Source organism: Daucus carota, chromosome 1 (assembly GCF_001625215.2).
Source record: "Daucus carota subsp. sativus chromosome 1, DH1 v3.0, whole genome shotgun sequence".
NCBI classification, from domain to species: domain Eukaryota; kingdom Viridiplantae; phylum Streptophyta; class Magnoliopsida; order Apiales; family Apiaceae; genus Daucus; species Daucus carota.
This window is the reverse complement of record NC_030381.2, coordinates 36,383,714-36,401,645: the sequence shown is the minus strand read 5'-3', so window position 1 is coordinate 36,401,645 and position 17,932 is coordinate 36,383,714. Positions and strand designations below refer to the sequence as shown.

Genomic DNA, 17,932 nt, shown 5'->3' with positions numbered 1-17,932 from the left:
TCAACTTATTTACTTCTACTTCTTGCTTCACTTCTTTACTATAAGCAAGAAGTCACTCCTCTTTTAAGGCTAACACCAAACGGCCCATTATTTCCACAGCGAAGGTAAACTCATTTCTTTGAATACTTTGAGAGCTTAACCTTGTCTCGTAATACACATATTACCTCTGAGAGACTTACATTGAAGGTATCGGGATATTGGCCCCAGTCAAATTCGGCCCAACACATATAAATTTAAAGAAATATATGTGTACCCGATTAGACAATTCATGGATTCATGGAACGTGGAGAAAGATTTCTCATTCCTTAGCCATAAAGTTATGTGGCCATGAAAGGGGGATTAAGTGGAACAGAATTTACTGGGTGGGGACATTAGCTTCCCTAGAAGATAAGCTACTACTTTGAACACAGAGAATGGAAATATTAGATCAAAACACTCTGTATGGAGGGTATGAACTGTCTAAACAAGAATTTTTTGAACATCGAACAACCAGCTCATATATTCACGACCAAGAAAGAAATGTACTGGATTATCCGTGCCCCCGTAAACCACATATATAATCCTAGTTAGTTTTAAATAAAATGTTCCCAACAAGTCTAGTGCAAAATTAATTTGATAATAAGCAGGTCTCATATCTAAAATAATAATTGGACTGAGACAAAGGTGAAAACGAGTATGTTTAATTCAATTATTTGACATATGACATGTAGGGTTAGTTCAAGATTAACAATATATTTAAATAAAATCTAGAATCAGACTAAGATTCTGCTATAGAACTCTAAAATTTTAATGGATTTCCGGATCAAATTTAAATACATGTTTTTTTTTGCAACCGTTAGTGTATTCAAAATAATTTAAATATATAAATAAACACGACACTTTTTACATGTACGATTCTGTTGCAAGCACCCTTAAAGACTAGAAGGTTCTAGGGTTTTTAGACTAACGATTGTAAGAGGAACATGACCCTCCTCAAGGACTCTTAGTCCCTAAGAACTATTTGGAACCGTTCTAGTATTAATAAGGATTATGCGGCAGAACTGCAGAGGTGCAAAAATGTCGTTTTTTATGTATTACAATTTTATTTAAAAACATATACACAACGATGAAAAACTATGGTTTAGATATAAAGTCCAAAAATCGTTTAAAATTTTGAGTTCTTGCAGCAGGACCTTATTGATTCTAATGGGTTCTATTTTTAGAAATTAGTCCCGCTCGAGAGCGCTAACCCCCTCCCATGTGTTTAATTTGAAGCGAAAAATATTCACAAACAAAAATAGTCAGAAAGAAACTAGTGTATGAGCAATATCTGAACACATATACAAAATATTGAACACATATATTTGAAATAACAGAATTTCAGGAACATTAATAAGATCAAAAACTATCACTTCATAATTAATTTTAAAAAAAAAAATCCATGATAACCAATCAAAAAACGCAACACAAGCTTTATGATAGAAATATCTCAATCAAATAAACGATCTGTTGTATATACAGCTCAGGTACCATGTGATCTGTATATAAAACGTTGGCACCCATGTTGAACTTGTAACAATCATATGAGTAATTGTGCATAATAATTCTATAAAAACACCATAATGAAAAATGATTGATCGCAAAAACAATGAGTTCAGCGTGCAATAACGTTTTTGTATACACCACACTTGCAACTAACAACAGTAACCAACTTCTTACATAAACAAAGTACGTGTCTATATTTAATACCAATCAAATCAATATGATAATGAATATTACGCTACCTTTAGTTTGAATATTTACCAACCAGTTCCGAACTGCAGACGTATGTATGAGTATATTGCAGTATGTCACATTTTCTTAGCTAATGCGCTTGCAATCTTGTCAAAAAATCAATTGCTTGCAATATGTCACTTTTTTCTTGCTGGTACAATACCATCATGTATCAAGCTATACAATTGGTTTTTCAATTTTCGAGGCAAGAAATTCCCAATTTTTCCCCAATAAGAAGCTCTTTTGCTCTTTCATCCAGATTGATATTGATGGACCCCCATTCCTCAGCGAAGACACAAACCCTCCGAGAAAGATGGTCAGCCAGTTTTAGTTTATGCCTTCTTTTAAACAATGCAAGATTTCTACAGATAGTGCTTCCTGAAACTTGGTATATTTCATTCCACATAGTTTGCAAATCCAAAGGAACTGTCACTGTCAACTGTCCGGTGAAACCATAGAGTAACAAGAGCGAGTCGGTCGTATCAGGATCTGTCATAGCCCACCCAGTTCTTTACACACACGAGACCATCTAGAATTGCTTTAGATTTGCAAAATTGATAGAAACTCTGCCATAGTTTATTGTAGAAATTGGATATATGTTCTCCATTATGAATTCCTGAGAACAACCAGAGCCCCTGCTGCAACACACCATTTCTATGTGAAACTTGAGTATTAAAAGCAATGAATCCCTCTCGTGGCTTCTTCCAATAGATCAGAAAATAAGCCTCAGTTCCTGACAGCTCAGGCAGAACACAAGGTCCAATAATAAATCATTGTCCAAAGAATCCAACCCTGTAATTATCCACGAGCAACAAATTAGCCATGCTTTCCAAACGAGGGACAAAACTCGTATCACTGCTCTTAATAGTACAGAGGAAAGCATCACAAAGTTTATGCTAAGACATCATATGGTTACATACGGAACTTGCCTAGTTAATATTCAACCTTGCAGCGAGACACAGTTGCTGGGCACTGATTCGGCCACTGTACATGTAGTAAGTTCACTTGATGACACTGGAGCAATCTGCACCCTACAAATTAAAGTAACTGACTTTATGAGACCAACCAAAGACAGCTGCACAGTAAACTAGACCTTGTCAATCACGTTTGCATTAAGACGTAACAAATAAATTTAACCATAGGAACTACAGTCAACATAGAGTTTGTTCTCTTTCTTCTCACGTCAGGAAATCAGGCTCCGCATGCAGTTTGTTTAATATATTCATTACCGAAAAAAATGCAGAAAAGGAATGTTATTTAACCCTCCATCAACCTAGGCAGTGTTCTTGCATAAAAAAAATATTACACAGTTTAAGAATCTCTATTAGTTTATGTAGAATAACATTTGGTGGACAGCTGGTCACTGCTCTTGGCAAATCACCTCTATACTGCAGTCCAGAATAACACTAACTTTTTTAGTTAAAATCGAACCCAGAGGGTGGGGGTGGGGGCTTATTCTCAAAATAATAAAAGGCTCTGAGTAAAATATAAAAATGTAAAAGGAAGTGGTACCCAGTATGCAAATTATTCTCGCTCACTCCCAGCGATTGATTTTCAATTTTTTTGAGGTAAATATTCCCATTTTCCCCTGCCAGAAGCTCTCTTTTGCTCTTTCATCTAGACTTACATCTATGGTCCCCATTTCTTTGCTAAGATAACCCTTTTTAGAAAGATAATCTGCCATTTTTTTATTGCCTTCCCTACTACATGCAAGATCTCAATAGACAGCTCATCCTGAAATTTGTATATCATCATCCCATAGACTTTGCTCAGATAAAGAACTTTTTGATCGCGACCAAAGCATAAGGTAGCTTGACGTGAGTCGTCCCTGTAACTGGATCTTGTTATAGCCCAGTTCCTTACAGATAGAAAGACCATCTAGATTGCTTTAGATTCAGCAATGAAGACGTGAACCAGCCATAGTTATGTGTAAAAATTGGATATATGTTTGCCAGTATGGTCCCTGAGAAACCACCCCCTGCTGCAATACATCTTCTGAGAAGCCCACGTCAGCATTAAAGCATAACTCCCGTTTCAGGCTTCCTCCACAACCAAAAATATGTGTCTCAGGTCCGGACCCAAACTTGTGTAGCACACAAGGTCCAGATAATACAGCATTGTCAAAACCTGCATTCCACAAGCAACGTATTAAAGAAAGCTTTTAAGATGATGAATAGACACTAGTATCACACTATTAAAAGTAAAGTTGGAAAAACATCATAAGTTTAAACTTTAAATTAAAGATAGGATTGCAATATAGAACAGAAATTGACTAGTTAATTCACCTTGCAGAGGATCACAGTTACTAGGAACTGATGGGGTCAGAGTACACGTTTGACTTGACGGCACTGCAGCAATCTGTACCCTGCACACTATGATGAATGAATACTGATAGGACCACCAAAAACAGTGTGTAAAGTGAACCAACATCATGCATCCATTAAGAAACTGATGTATACATAAATCACATAATTATTCAGACTCCTCACTTTAGTCAGCCAGTTTGTTCTTATCTTCAATTGTATCATGGAGACCCATCAATTCATTTGAGAACATTACAGATCACAAAGGGGCAGTAAACATAAGTTGTCAACATGCTAGTAGCCTATGCCTCCCCAAGTTTTCACATATACAGATTACTAAAGTTAGAACTATATCAATAACATAAGAGGTAATTGCGATCGCACCCCCTAACATCATTCAAAAACGATTATGTACCCATATTTTGAGAAACTCAACTCGCACCCCCTATCTTTAACATGTCAACGAACGATACGCCCCCCTCCGTTAAATTCCGTTAAAATACTCCTCCGTCTCAATTACATGTCCCTTTTGCTTTTCGAGTCAAATTGATAATTTTTTGACCAACTATTAGAAAAGGTTTTATTTATTATTTTAGAAAATAGAAAGTTACATATTAAAATAGACTAGATTTTACTTTTGATGATATTTTTTTTAAATTTTTTTGTTTAATTAAGCTTTAAGCTATCCCAGTCAAAATGATTTTTACATATCACAAATGATTTTGAATTTTTAGTTATATGTGGTATTAAGTACTTAAAATATACACTATTTAAATATAAAAAATAAATATTATGTGATTTATTATATATATACACACTTTATTAACAAAAAATTTGATATTAAAATCATTTTGACTTGGGGATAGCTTAATAAACAAAAATTTTAAAAAAAATTATCAAAAAGTAAATCTTGTCTATTTAAATATGCAACTTCTATTTCCTAAAATAATAAATAAATATTTTCTAATAATTTGGTCAGAAATTAGTCAATTTGACTCCTCGAAAAGCAAAAGGGACATGTACATTTGAGACGGAAGGAGTATTTTAACGGAAGTTAACGGAATTTAAACGGAGGGGGTGCGTATCGTTCTTGAAATGTAAAGATATGAGGTGCGAGTTGAGTTTCTCAAAGTATGGGTACAATATCGTTTTTTGAACGATAGTTAAGGGGTGCGAAATGCAATGTACCTCTAACTATAATTCATTCCAAAATCAAAGTTGGTTGTGCCCTTATCCTACAGGAGGTTTCCACTTCCCAGGCTTCAAAACCTGAGCTAGCTGATAGCAAGACAAAAACATTAATTACTCCCAACACACGACAATATTCAATAAAAATAAGATTTTTATAATTAAAGAACTCTTCTATTATTTTAATAGTCAAGCTATACTATGTTCAGAATATGAAATACAAAATTTACCGCTAATACAACAGCAAAAGTAATAAAACGAGTCTGATCTTCTCTTCACCAGGAAAAGTGATAAAAGAATATGATCTCTCTTCACCACAGGCATCGCATCTTAACGCGCCAAAATGAAGAAAAGGGAAATGTAAGCGTCGAGAGATCTCCTATTAACTTGCTAAAATATGAGATCACCCAAGTTTTACCTTTTGTTTGTAAAATAAATATTTACAATATACTAGTTATCAGCATAAAGGGGATATGAGGACTAAACTTGCAGAAAGGGTGGGGCAACAGCCATAATAGGTTATTAGTAAATCCCGATCATCCCACTTTCATGCTAAAGATTATTTTTCCCCCAAAAAAATTCATGTCTGAAAACATAGAGAGACACAACATAAGCATAATTTCTCCCACAGTTTAGTAATTCTTTTTTTGTTTGTTTCACAATATAGGGTAAAACAGTTTCACGACACTGGTTACACATCTGAATTTTTAATGTTTCATTATACACAGAAATGATTGACTTAGTTATATGAAGCATATGTTTTTGTTAGACATCTTAGGCCCAAACCAAATCTACCTAACGTATTTTGCTTTAAAAAAGGGGTTACCAACTACGGTAAAAGAGTAGTGGTCTTTCTAGAACCGTAACGAGTGTCTTTCTAGAAGGACGAGAGATAGACATCAAATAACAATCCTACAACCAAAGGCCACCCCCACCCCCCAAAAAAAAAAAAAAATTCCCTTGCCCAGGAAGTTAGATACTCGAATTGACATCTCCTAAAACTCCAACCTAAGGTATGTTCGGCATCTCTACAAACTACTACCTAAGGTATTTGTTTTATATAGTTTTAATAATGTCATGTTTATTTTTAAATTAAGAATCAATGTAGTATAGTACATTTAGTTATAGTTACATGCAACTGAATAGGCACGAAGCAACAATATTTATTTATCTAAACCCACATGCCACAATATAATCTAATGAGCTTATAAAGAACTTAACCCGTTAAAAAAAACCAGACTCCTGTTGTGCAAGGAACATAATTCACACAAGCACTTTAGAGCATCTCCAGCAGTGTCCTAGTGAGGTTCCTAAAATATAATAAACATTCAATTTCTAAAAAATGAGGACTCTATATGAATGACAACTCCAACAATAATCCCTATTTGTGTTCCCACATAATTATTATAGTATTAAATTCAATATCTATTAGCAAAAAGAAAAAGTAAAAATGTTGAAAAGAATGTGCCAAAAGGTGGAAGCGAATATTTGGTCATTGAAACTAAAATGAGGAATAAGTTAGCTACACCTTTATGAGAATGAAATATGGATCCTAAGTGTTTAGGGAATGACTAGGACTCTGTTGGCTCAAATTCATAGTTTAGGACATCAAATACTAATCACTCGAGATGCCTAACTATAATTTTGAGGAATAGTTTATAAAAATCCACTCCAACAGAGTCCCAACCATTCCCTAAACATTTAGGATCCACTTTTTCGTCCTCATAAGTAGTAATGGCTAACCTAGTCCTCATTTGGTTTTTAATGACTGAATATCACTTCCACCTTTTCTCACACTCTTTCCTCCACATTTTTTACATTATTTTTTTGCTATAGATATTGAATTTAATACTAAAATAATAATGATAGAGAACACAAATAGGGATTATGTTAAAGTTGTCAATACAGAACCATCACTTTTCAACATAATCCCTCTTGTGTGTCCCTTATTATTATAGTATTAAATTCAAATCTAATTAGCAAAAGAATAATGAAAATGTGCAAAAGGGTGGAAAGAGATATCTAATCATTGAAACTCAAATGAGGAATAAGTTAGCCATTACTATTTATGAGGAATGTAACATGGATCCTAAGTGTTTGGGGATGACTAGGACTCCGTGGGCGATTTTTTTTAACAATATTCCTCAAACAATAATTTAGGACATCAAATAGCTAATCTACTCGAGATGCCCATATGAATGTCCAAATAAACTAAATAATTTTTGAGAATTTGTTATAAAAATCCACTCCAACAGAGTCCCAGCCATTCCCTAAACATTTAGGATCCACTTTTCATTCCTCATAAGTGGTAAGTGGCTAACCTATTCCTCATATGGTTTTTAATGATTAATATTCACTTCCCATCTTTCCACAACTCTTCCGCATTTTTTACTTAATTTTTTTGCTAATAGACTGAATTTAATACTATGAATATAATATGGAACACAAATAGGGATTATGGTAAGAGTTGTCATTTAATCAGAATCTCTTCTACTTTTCAACAATAATCCCTATTTGTGTTCCCTATTATTATTATTATATTAAATTCATATCTATTAGCAAAAAGATAATGTAAAAAATGTTGAAAAAAAATGTGCAAAAGGTGGAAAGAGATATTAATCATTGAAACTCAATAAGGAAAGTTGGCCATTACCTATTAGGAGAATGAAACATGGATCCTAAATGTTTGGGGAATGACTAGGACTCTGTTAGAGATCGATTTCTTAAAACATATTCCTCAAAATCATAGTTTAGGACATCAAATAGTTAATCTACTCAAGATGCCGCTATAATGATGCCCTAAACTCATAATTGAGAAATATGTTATAAAAATCCATTCCAACAGAGTCCTAGCTATCCCTAAACATTTAGGATCCAGTTTTCATTCCTAATAAACAGGAATGGTTAACCTATTCCTCATTGGTTTTTAATGACTAAATATTCACTTCCCACCTTTTCACACTCTTTCCCACATTTTTTACATTATCTCTTTGTTAATAGATCTTGAATTAATACATAATAATAATAGGGAACACAAGTAGGGATTATTGTTTAAAGTTGTCATTTCAATAAAGAATCCTCACTATTTTAGAAATTGAATTGTTTATTATATATTTAGGAACCCTCACTACGACACTGATGGAGATGCTCCTTATTATATAAAAAATGACTGCAAGGCATGTCTATATCCAATGCCACATAGTACAACTATAATACTCATCCATCCCAACTAGAGTCCCCGTTGAGTATGGGTATGTAGGTGGTCAATGCAACTTAACATACATAACTAAAATCAAAGGGCGCCATCCAAAATTAGGACGGAGGGAGTATAATGAAACAGAATTCCAAACATCAAGTATGTTTCTTATAAAATACATTTTCTACACAAACTAAAGTAAAATTTTGACTTCAATACTTGTATTCTTTCTTTAGTTTTCATATTTATTGCATATCTCGAAAGACCTAAAATACAATCGACATTCAATGATAATTTAATATATGGCAAGTAAAACAATAAAGAGATATATTTTGGTGGAGTAATTGCAAATAACCTAATTTAATACTAATAATATATCAAGTTGAAATGGATAAAAACTTATGTATCGCAATCACGATCAAAAAGAATTGTCCAATAACTAGATTAATGATATATTATGCGCCGATTTTATTGTAGATATATACAACATGAACACTATACTCTGGTACAATAACCTAATGGACTAGGCCAGAGACACCCGGGCCTGTCCAATAATCTAATATCAGATAGCTTGAGCCTACATTTAAAACTCTTGTAAATAAATACACTGAGATGTCAACCAATGATAACAAAATCTTCTGTTAACTTTACCTGGGGAAAATTCATAATATCTTAAATTATGTTCCACATCACTTCATACGGGAAGGGAAAATGTAGTGTAGTTCGCCTAAAATCATATTAGGGTCCTAAGCCCCTAGCCGTACCATTCTTGTAAACCACTAAACAATTAAACCCTAGCCTAAATTTTGTTCCACATCACTCATATCAGGATGATTATAAAAAGAGCCTGTATTATAAAGGCCATAACTTATTCAGTCAATCAACAAGCTTTAAGTGCCCAGCACACTGGACACACAACAATGTAGGTGGGAGAAACAGTCCCAACGCCCCTGTGTTCCAATATACAAAGAGTGATGTGTCCTGTGTGCAACTCAAAATTATATTCCCCATTTTCTATTCTAAATAAAAAATAGATACTTTCTTTGCGATTTTTTATAATGTTATAATGACTATGCCAGGCAAGCAATTCTAAACTATAAAATCTAAATGTGGAGGTTTAACTTTACAATGTTTTAAACTCTAATTACCAATGAAAATATCCTATATATAACAAAGATGGTAGTTTACAACAATGTTTGCAATACGACCTTCATACATTACGAGTATTAAGAATATACTACCCGAGGATAAATTCCCACACTCTTTCTTAGCTTCCCCGGACCTTCCCTTGTTCCACTAATGGCAATTTAAACTTAATCTTTCAAAGAAGAAAGTCTCCATTACTAATAATCTTCGAGATACCAGATTTTGCATCAGAATCTACACATGTAATAAAGACATTCCACATAGCTGAATTATTATACCTTATAAAGAGTGGGGTGGATAGCACAAAAAATTCTAGACAGCTTTTTCTTTTTTAGGTTAGAACCGAAAACTGCAATGAAGAAAAGTACCTAAAAGAGACAGATAGCAGCACGTGCAGCTAAATTCTGAGACCTTCTTATCCTGCCTTGGTCTCCAACATAATATTTTCCATTAAATGTTAAAGATGTACAGATGCTGAAGGCTGACCATCTGTTATTCTGAATTATATGGGTTTTTTCTACATTTACCTCATTGAAGTACTCGTTTCAAGATCGCCTTGCATATGCAATTGTCCTGTAAAAAGAACAACATATATTGATGAACATTGTAGAACTTTAGGTCTATGTCGTGTTTGGCTGCAGAGGTGGGATGAAGAAGGTAGGAGGAAATATTTCTAAAAAATGAGTGAAATATTTGATGAAAAAATTTGGGGAAGAATGGGTATGAACGACAATGGAAATTCCTTCTCAAAATGGGGGTTTCGAGCTCAAGTTTAGGTGGTTGTGCAGAAAACAGGGAAAGGATGAAAAAATTGAAGATTTACCCAGAAACAGTCAATTTCATTCATTCCACCAATTCATTCATCCTAAACCAAACACAACAGTACAGTTTACCAATTGAAGCTTAACATATGAAGATTTGCAAAAGCAATCAATGTGGATTCCAGAAATCACTACTGATACTGCCAACAAATACTACTTTCATCACCCATTCATGTAAAATTAACCATACAAGATCAAAGACATTAAGAGCATAAATTCATAAAATCATAAAAAAATGTACATGCAATAAGATCTCATACTTTATATTGTTCCTATGGTTTTGTGACATAATTTAATAATAATTAAATGGGAAGGCACGTCCAGGTACTCACGTACTGCGACTGCATCAATAACAAGTCACATTGGTCTTAATTCATAAATCAAATATTCGTTGCACATTTTAGTCAAGATTGCATGTGATGGTGAAATGAGGAGCTTTCATTTCTCTGTTCACTTCCTACATTTTCTTCTGGTAATATATATGTGAATGTACATAATTTGTGAAAAGATAGACCCCCAATTTAAACACGTGATCCTAAATCCCGCTACCACACACTCCTGGTGCGGCCAGGAGTTATCACAATTATCAACAAGTGCTTAAGCCCACAATGCAGAGTCAAGATTAAGCAGAAAACAGAAAAGAAGAGTAAAGAAGCATTTTTTACGAATTAATAAAAATACTGACCACAAATATAATAGCGTACAGTTAATGGGTTTATTAGAGGCTGAGTACTAGACTTTAGTGAGGATTTTACAACTACAATAGTGATAATGGTGCAAAATACTTATATTGATTATCATACTTTCTGCATATTTGTGGTTCAAAGTGGTGAGGCTCTCTGGACCTAAATTTGGACTTTTGTGCATAGGTAGAAGAGGAAATTGAAGAAAAAAGAGAATTAAATAAAGAACACTTTATCAAGTTGATGAGGATCAGATGTCTTCATCACGCCTACTCACCGAGCACCAAAAAATATTTGAAGGAAGAAGATTTTAAATAGCAAATTCAGTTGGTGCTATGAACATAAAACCCTGGGCTGAATTTAGAGCATATTGAATTTTTCACTATATAATTGCTGGTTTATTCATTTTGACACAAATTTTGAAATCTCCCTTATTTTTGTGCTAATTTCAGATAAATCAAATAAATCAATGCACTCACGTGAAATACAACCTGCTGATCACAGTACATAATCTCTGAAAAGCAGTATTAACTTTTATTAATTCAACAACAACAAGAAACAATACTAGAGTAACAAGTTTACTTCTTGCTTTATCAATGACTTATACAAGGGTTTTCTAAAGAAAATGGAATTACCTCAACTAAGTAACCAATGATGCATGTCTAGGGTTTTCCTAAAAAAACTAACTTTGCCCTCAATTAAGGTTTGTAGACTTATTATTATTGTCAATATATGCTTGTCACGTTTTATTTATCCATACATATTGCGGTGATTATCACACGGTGAGTTTTAAGAATTAAATAAACTATGTCGGTTATGCATAAGAAATCAATACCCTTCCACATTTTCCCCTATTCATGTGAAAGGTTTACATGTGCGAAAGATATCTACAGAAATTCCTGATATCCTACCATATTTTCCATGTCTGCTGACATATTCTCAGTTTAAGTAGTGAGATCCATATACTCCTCTTGTCGTAAAAAGTGTAGGCAAATTTCCTTATTACATTCAAGAAGCTAAAAAGGTATTATGGGTATTGTTTGAAAGGTCTACTACATTGCACAGACAAACTTAAGAACTCCAATAAATATTCATTGAGGAAAGTACATTCAGAAATATAGATATAAATCATAAGAGATGGGACTGATGGAACATATACATCATATCCAGAAAAAAATATTCATAGAAGACTGATGTATAATTATAATAGACCACAACTTTTTTATGTAATATTAACCTCTTCATGTGTAGCTGACAGGATTTTCGTCACGATCTGAGGTCCCTGGTCGAAAAACATGGGACGTTATGTTCCTGCAGACATAGTTAAAAACATTGGTGCATGGCTCTTCCTCGTTAACTGATAATACAATGGAAGATCGTTTGCAGCTTTAAAGCGTATTCTTGCACATGGATGGTGAATAAGGCGGTTTGGGTGAACAAATAACATAAATATTAGGTGTAGACAAACTTACTGACCATTTTCTGATACCCATAATGGAGGGAGACCTCAATATAACGATTTTAGATAGTAATAATTTAGAAAGGAAATTTCCAAACCATCACAAAAGTGTACTTTTGCAACCACGTTGGTATAGAATAGAGGTGACAGCAACGCAACGCGATAAATTGCACAACGTCGGTGGCCTTACATAGTGTTATAACTAAATCTGGTGTATGAACGACAATTCATGGTACCTGGTAACAACTTCTCGAAATGTGATTATACGCGTGTTAGTTATCGAGTCAAACAAACAAATTCAGATTCCTTTTACAAATGCCAAAAAATTGATACTTTTTCCATTTTCTCTATTTTGTTATCAGATTTAAATTTTTATTCATATAATTATAAATCTGTGCAAAAAAAGCCGTCTTTCAGAAGTTTTAAAAAATTGGTGTTTTTTTTTAAAAAATTATAGATAGGAAAAATAATTTGATTTGATTTATGTTAAGTTCTTATATGAACACATTGGTTATAACAGAAGTTATTGTATTTTTATTATTGTTTTTTAAAGATGAGGATTATATAATAATAACGTATAATCTACATGTAAACACCCTTGACAATGATGAGATTATACCAGATTTGGATGCTTGTCCGTAAACACAATATGAAAGAAATACATTGAAATTACCAGTGTGGACTGCACTGGAGTCTTTGATTGGTGGAATTTAGGAGGAGCTTCGCCAACAACTCTGGAGGATTGGGTTGGTGAACTGGATCCTGGTAATAATACAGGTGCATAATCTGGATTTCAATTCACAGGGTAATAAAATTAAGGCTTAATTTGAAATCCTCCCTCGATTTAGTGTTCCTAGATTTGTTTGCGCGATACATTTAGAGATCATTTCAGTTACATACCAAAGGAGTATGGTGAGATAAAATAAACTTACAATGCTTTGAGCTAACCTCCGTAGATCCAGGGATGAGTAAATGCTCTTTCATCATCATCAGCCTCTACGGTCTTTGTCAGCAACTCAGTTCTCAAAAGCTCCCTCAGAGTGGACAACAGTTCTCTTAAGTTTCATCCAGCAATACTCAAGACAACATTTGAGCCAATTGTCCTTCAGCCTCTGTTAGTGGCTCCTCGGCTGCGATTGTTTTCTTCAACAGAATTAAGTTTGGATCCATATAATTGATTGATCTGTCATGCTTTTTGTAGGGTAATATTGTCTGTCCATTGTGGTAAGAATCCAGGTCTTGCATTGGTACCAATCTGTTGGAAATCAACAAATCATAAGTTAAGCAGTCAACCTTTCTGCTTTTTAAATAGAGAAATACCGGAAAACAAACAAACATTTTTAATTTCAATCGATACAAAGCAAAACGAGCTCAAATCGTACAATAAAAAACATAATCTCCCCTAGCCACATTGCACAGCCATAATTATTTCTGTAAACACCCCAAAACGACTAATTAAAAGTGTTGTCTATCCTGGTTTTAAGTAGTTTAAATTAGACACGGCATATAACACCAAACATGGCACAAATATAAACAAGTAAACAAACCTTCCTCCATTTAAACTTCAACATTCATTCCCTTCTTGTCTAATAATATCTTAATTCCATGACACAAATAGGTCGTAAATCTAAACACCACTAAAACCTAAACCTCGCAACATTATATCGTATATGGGCAGTTTATGAGAAAAACAAGACAATAAATACTACAATCCCCCCCCCCCCCCACACCAAAAATAATCAAAAAAATAATCAAGACAAATAATAAAACTATATTCGAAGTGGACTGAGCTGCAATCTCTTCTTCCGCCGGGTATGAATCTTCGCCGTTATCTCCACTGCACGAACTGACAGAATTGCAGAATTAGGGTTTTTATCCAGGATTATGGGTATTTAATGGGGCTTAATTGGGCCAAATAGCTGGATGATTGGCCCAAAATACTGATATTCGGAAGAAAGATCCAGAATAGTGAGGAAAGGCGTCATCGGGGTGGTATCATAATCTGCTGCCAGGACATGACAGTTGATGTTGTCAGTAGAATAACCATCTGTTCACTCGCAGAACTACGAGATAACCCGTACTTTAGATACTAACGTTACAGAGGCATGTTTTGTTGGTTTAAGATACGTCTGGTCAGAAATTGCATATAAAAAAGTGCTGGGTAGAAATCAGATAACTGTTTGGTGACTTTTTTCGTTGATTGTTGAGTTATAATATAAAAATATAATGTTTTTAGTAGCGTTTTATAGTTAAATTTGTAGAACTCCCTGCAAAAATTGAAATCAGCTTTTTCCGAAAAGCAATAGAAGGATCTACTTTTGTCTAAAAGGCAGCTTTTCAGGCTAAAAGGCTGCTTTTAGAATTTACCAAACGAGTTTTCACCTGGTTTTCAGCAAAAACTACTGGTACTGTCTGTAACAGCACACCAAAACAGTACCTGTACTTTATCCCTAAGATTGATTGTTTTTAATCTACAGACCGATTTATGTAATGTTGATTGGTTATTTTTTTATATAATGAGATTTTTTTTAAGATTTTAAACAAATGTTTTAGGATTAAAAAATGATTCAAATCTCATGCATTTAATGGATTTTAATAATCTCAATTGAATCCATCGATTTTTAAGCATAATCTTATTGAAGACTATCGATTTGTAACATAATTTAAAATCTCAATTGAATACACCATGATTTTAAATAGATTTAAACAAATCTAATTGAATAGCCAATATTCAATAAGAAAAAAAAATCTTTTAAAATATCATTGAATACATCCGCTAGACGTTCAATAATCAATATCACCGTGAGGAGTAAGGTTTGAGTGAATGTTGTGTGTGTATTTCATCCTTAAAAATAATTGGTGGTTTAGTTGCGAGTCATTGGATATATTAATGCATATTTTTTGACTCAAATAGTTGGGACATATAATTATGACTATATTAATTAGATTGAATAGTCACTCTGCTTATGTTTGTTTGACAAATGAATAGTTTTATTAATAGAATGTACCAAAACACACACAACTCTCAAAACATTAGTTTGTAACTTGCGTAAAAGCATACTTATCTAATCTAAAACGGTTTTTCTAATGGTGTGCCCTGGGCAACAATAAGCACAAATTTGATGATAGCTTTTCCTTGTTTTGATTTGGCTTACACCCCCCTTTAATTAATGATGGCCCCCCGGCATTCACACAACCCACCAATCAAAACACACAACCAAATTTATGAGTTTTCCGTTAGCAATGTGCCATGGGCACACACTAGACAAACCCATTATCTAATGTGGTTGTAGGAATTTAAGATATTATTCTTCATTTTTATGATATTATTTTGTTTACTAAGTATCACATAATACGTTAGCTACTCCAAATCAATTAGCGAATTGAGTTTGAGAATTTAAAATATATTGACCGTCTTTCGTCATGATTTTTATTTTCTATTTTTTGAAGAAAAATAATATTAATTGAGTTGGAAATTTCGTATGCCAGCATAAGCAGCTGACAGCAGCCAAAAATATAATTCCTACAATTTCAGAAGCACCGCACAGGCGCAAACTGTATATATAAATGGTCTTGGCGTCATAAACAGACTAAATACAAATCAATAACGATAAATAGAATGATAAAGATTTGGGGGACCGGGAATGGACCCCAAAAGGGGTTTAGATAGATCGAAATGGAGCCTGGTAGGGTCGGGGTGGGGCCTAACGAGACATGTTGGGGGCCAAGTTTTGACTCTTAAAGGCTGTCTGGAACCTGTTGCAGGACTTATGTGGAGACTTGGCGAGGCCTAAAGGCCCCGGGATGGATGAAGTGGCGTGATGGTGGGCCCTGAATGAGTGATGACATGTAGGGGATGGTTGATGAAATATAGGGGTGGATGATGTCTTTAGCTATAGTTTCCCTTAGTTTTGTATTTTGGTTTTTATTTTAGGAGTTGTATTTGAACAATTGCCTAGATTTTATATATTCACTCCCCTCCTATATAATTTTTATATGCAGTGCGGAAATCGGTAACCGGGAATTCGAGCTACACAGTAAATTTTAGTGAACATCTAGTTTTGATATTATGCATCCATGTAGTTTATGATGTATAAATGTTTTAATGACGTTGGCTTCTTGACTCATTATGAACCAGGAGTTTGTTCTCTTGACATTGACAGTTTATTTATTACTATTTGTGTTTTTAACTTTAAAACCGACCCAAACCGAAATCAACCTAACCCAAATTTAATTAAGTTATGTATAGTTCGTTAGGAAATGTGTTTTATTTTATATAACCCGGACTAATTGTGTATGATCATTCTATTCCTTCGAACCCGACCGAACCCACCCGTATTCACCCATGACGTCGTCTAAGAAAAAGGTCCCAAGCCCGTTCTCCTAAAACCTAGACTCCATTAAAAGATTTTGACGGCCTTCATTGATTTTTCACACGGTTGAAAGTCTCAATCGTCCTTTGTTTTTTGTTTCTTGTTTGAAATCTTATTTCCTTTCAAGAAGTCCAATATATGTGGATTTTTGTCATGTCGTTTTTTTTTTTTGTGAGAATTGGGTTTTGTTTTGAGGTTCTCCATAAGCGAGGTTATAGATCGTATGATTTGCGTGAATGGTTTGATTCAGGTTTGATAGTTTATTACGGGATCGCAATCTATGTCGATTGTTCAGAACAATCAGGTGAAAAACAAGTAGAACATATACTCAATGAATCTGCAAATCGCTTATTTGCACTCTTCAAGAAGGTTCAGAACAATCAGGTGAAACAAGTACATAGACTCAAATAATCTTCAAAACCGCGTTATTTGCCAGACAAATTTCGATTGTATTTGTAAATGCCATACAACTTTTAAATTAATGGAGATGCCATTGTATTAAAAAAGGAAATCTAGAGAAGTATTAAATATTAATATTAAAATAGATAATATATAGAAAAACTTTTTTTCCCAAACGAGTTCTTTCTTCATCCGAAATGATCCAGCCAACAACATCGCAATAATTTCGAATGCACAATTTTTAAAAATTTGCAACAAAGTTGGAACCACGTCTATAATATTTCTTTAATCAGGCAAAGACAATCAAGCTCTCCATGAATTAAACATAACGACAACGAACGTCCACCAATATCAAAAAAAATATAAGTAAACCATGATTTGGAGTTAAGTATGGGTCCACTGTCTTTACGAGAACAAATAAACTGCTGCCCTCAATTATTGGTGAACGTAAGAAAAGTTAAATAGTTGTTGGTCTCCTCATAGACGTCTCATAACAATAATAAGGTGTTACAACACCGCCCACAAACATCCCTGCCACAACATAGTACTAAAACAATAGCATTCAAAACCTTTTATATAAAAAATTAAGTATCACATGTTACTATAATATTA

The 17,932-nt window shown here is 33.8% G+C and overlaps 1 protein-coding gene and 1 long non-coding RNA gene across 2 annotated transcripts in view; both read right to left on the bottom strand.

Moving 5' to 3' along the window:
• LOC108205166 (nucleolin 1) overlaps positions 1-17,932 on the bottom strand; it is a 47,651-nt gene that overhangs the window by 7,332 nt on the left and 22,387 nt on the right. The gene's annotated exons all lie outside the window — the stretch shown is intronic.
• Positions 2,404-3,324, bottom strand: LOC135147941 (uncharacterized). The gene is made up of 3 exons (XR_010285820.1): positions 3,265-3,324; positions 2,698-2,783; positions 2,404-2,544 (listed from the first exon to the last, which is right to left on the bottom strand). It is a non-coding gene; the product is annotated as an uncharacterized LOC135147941 (long non-coding RNA).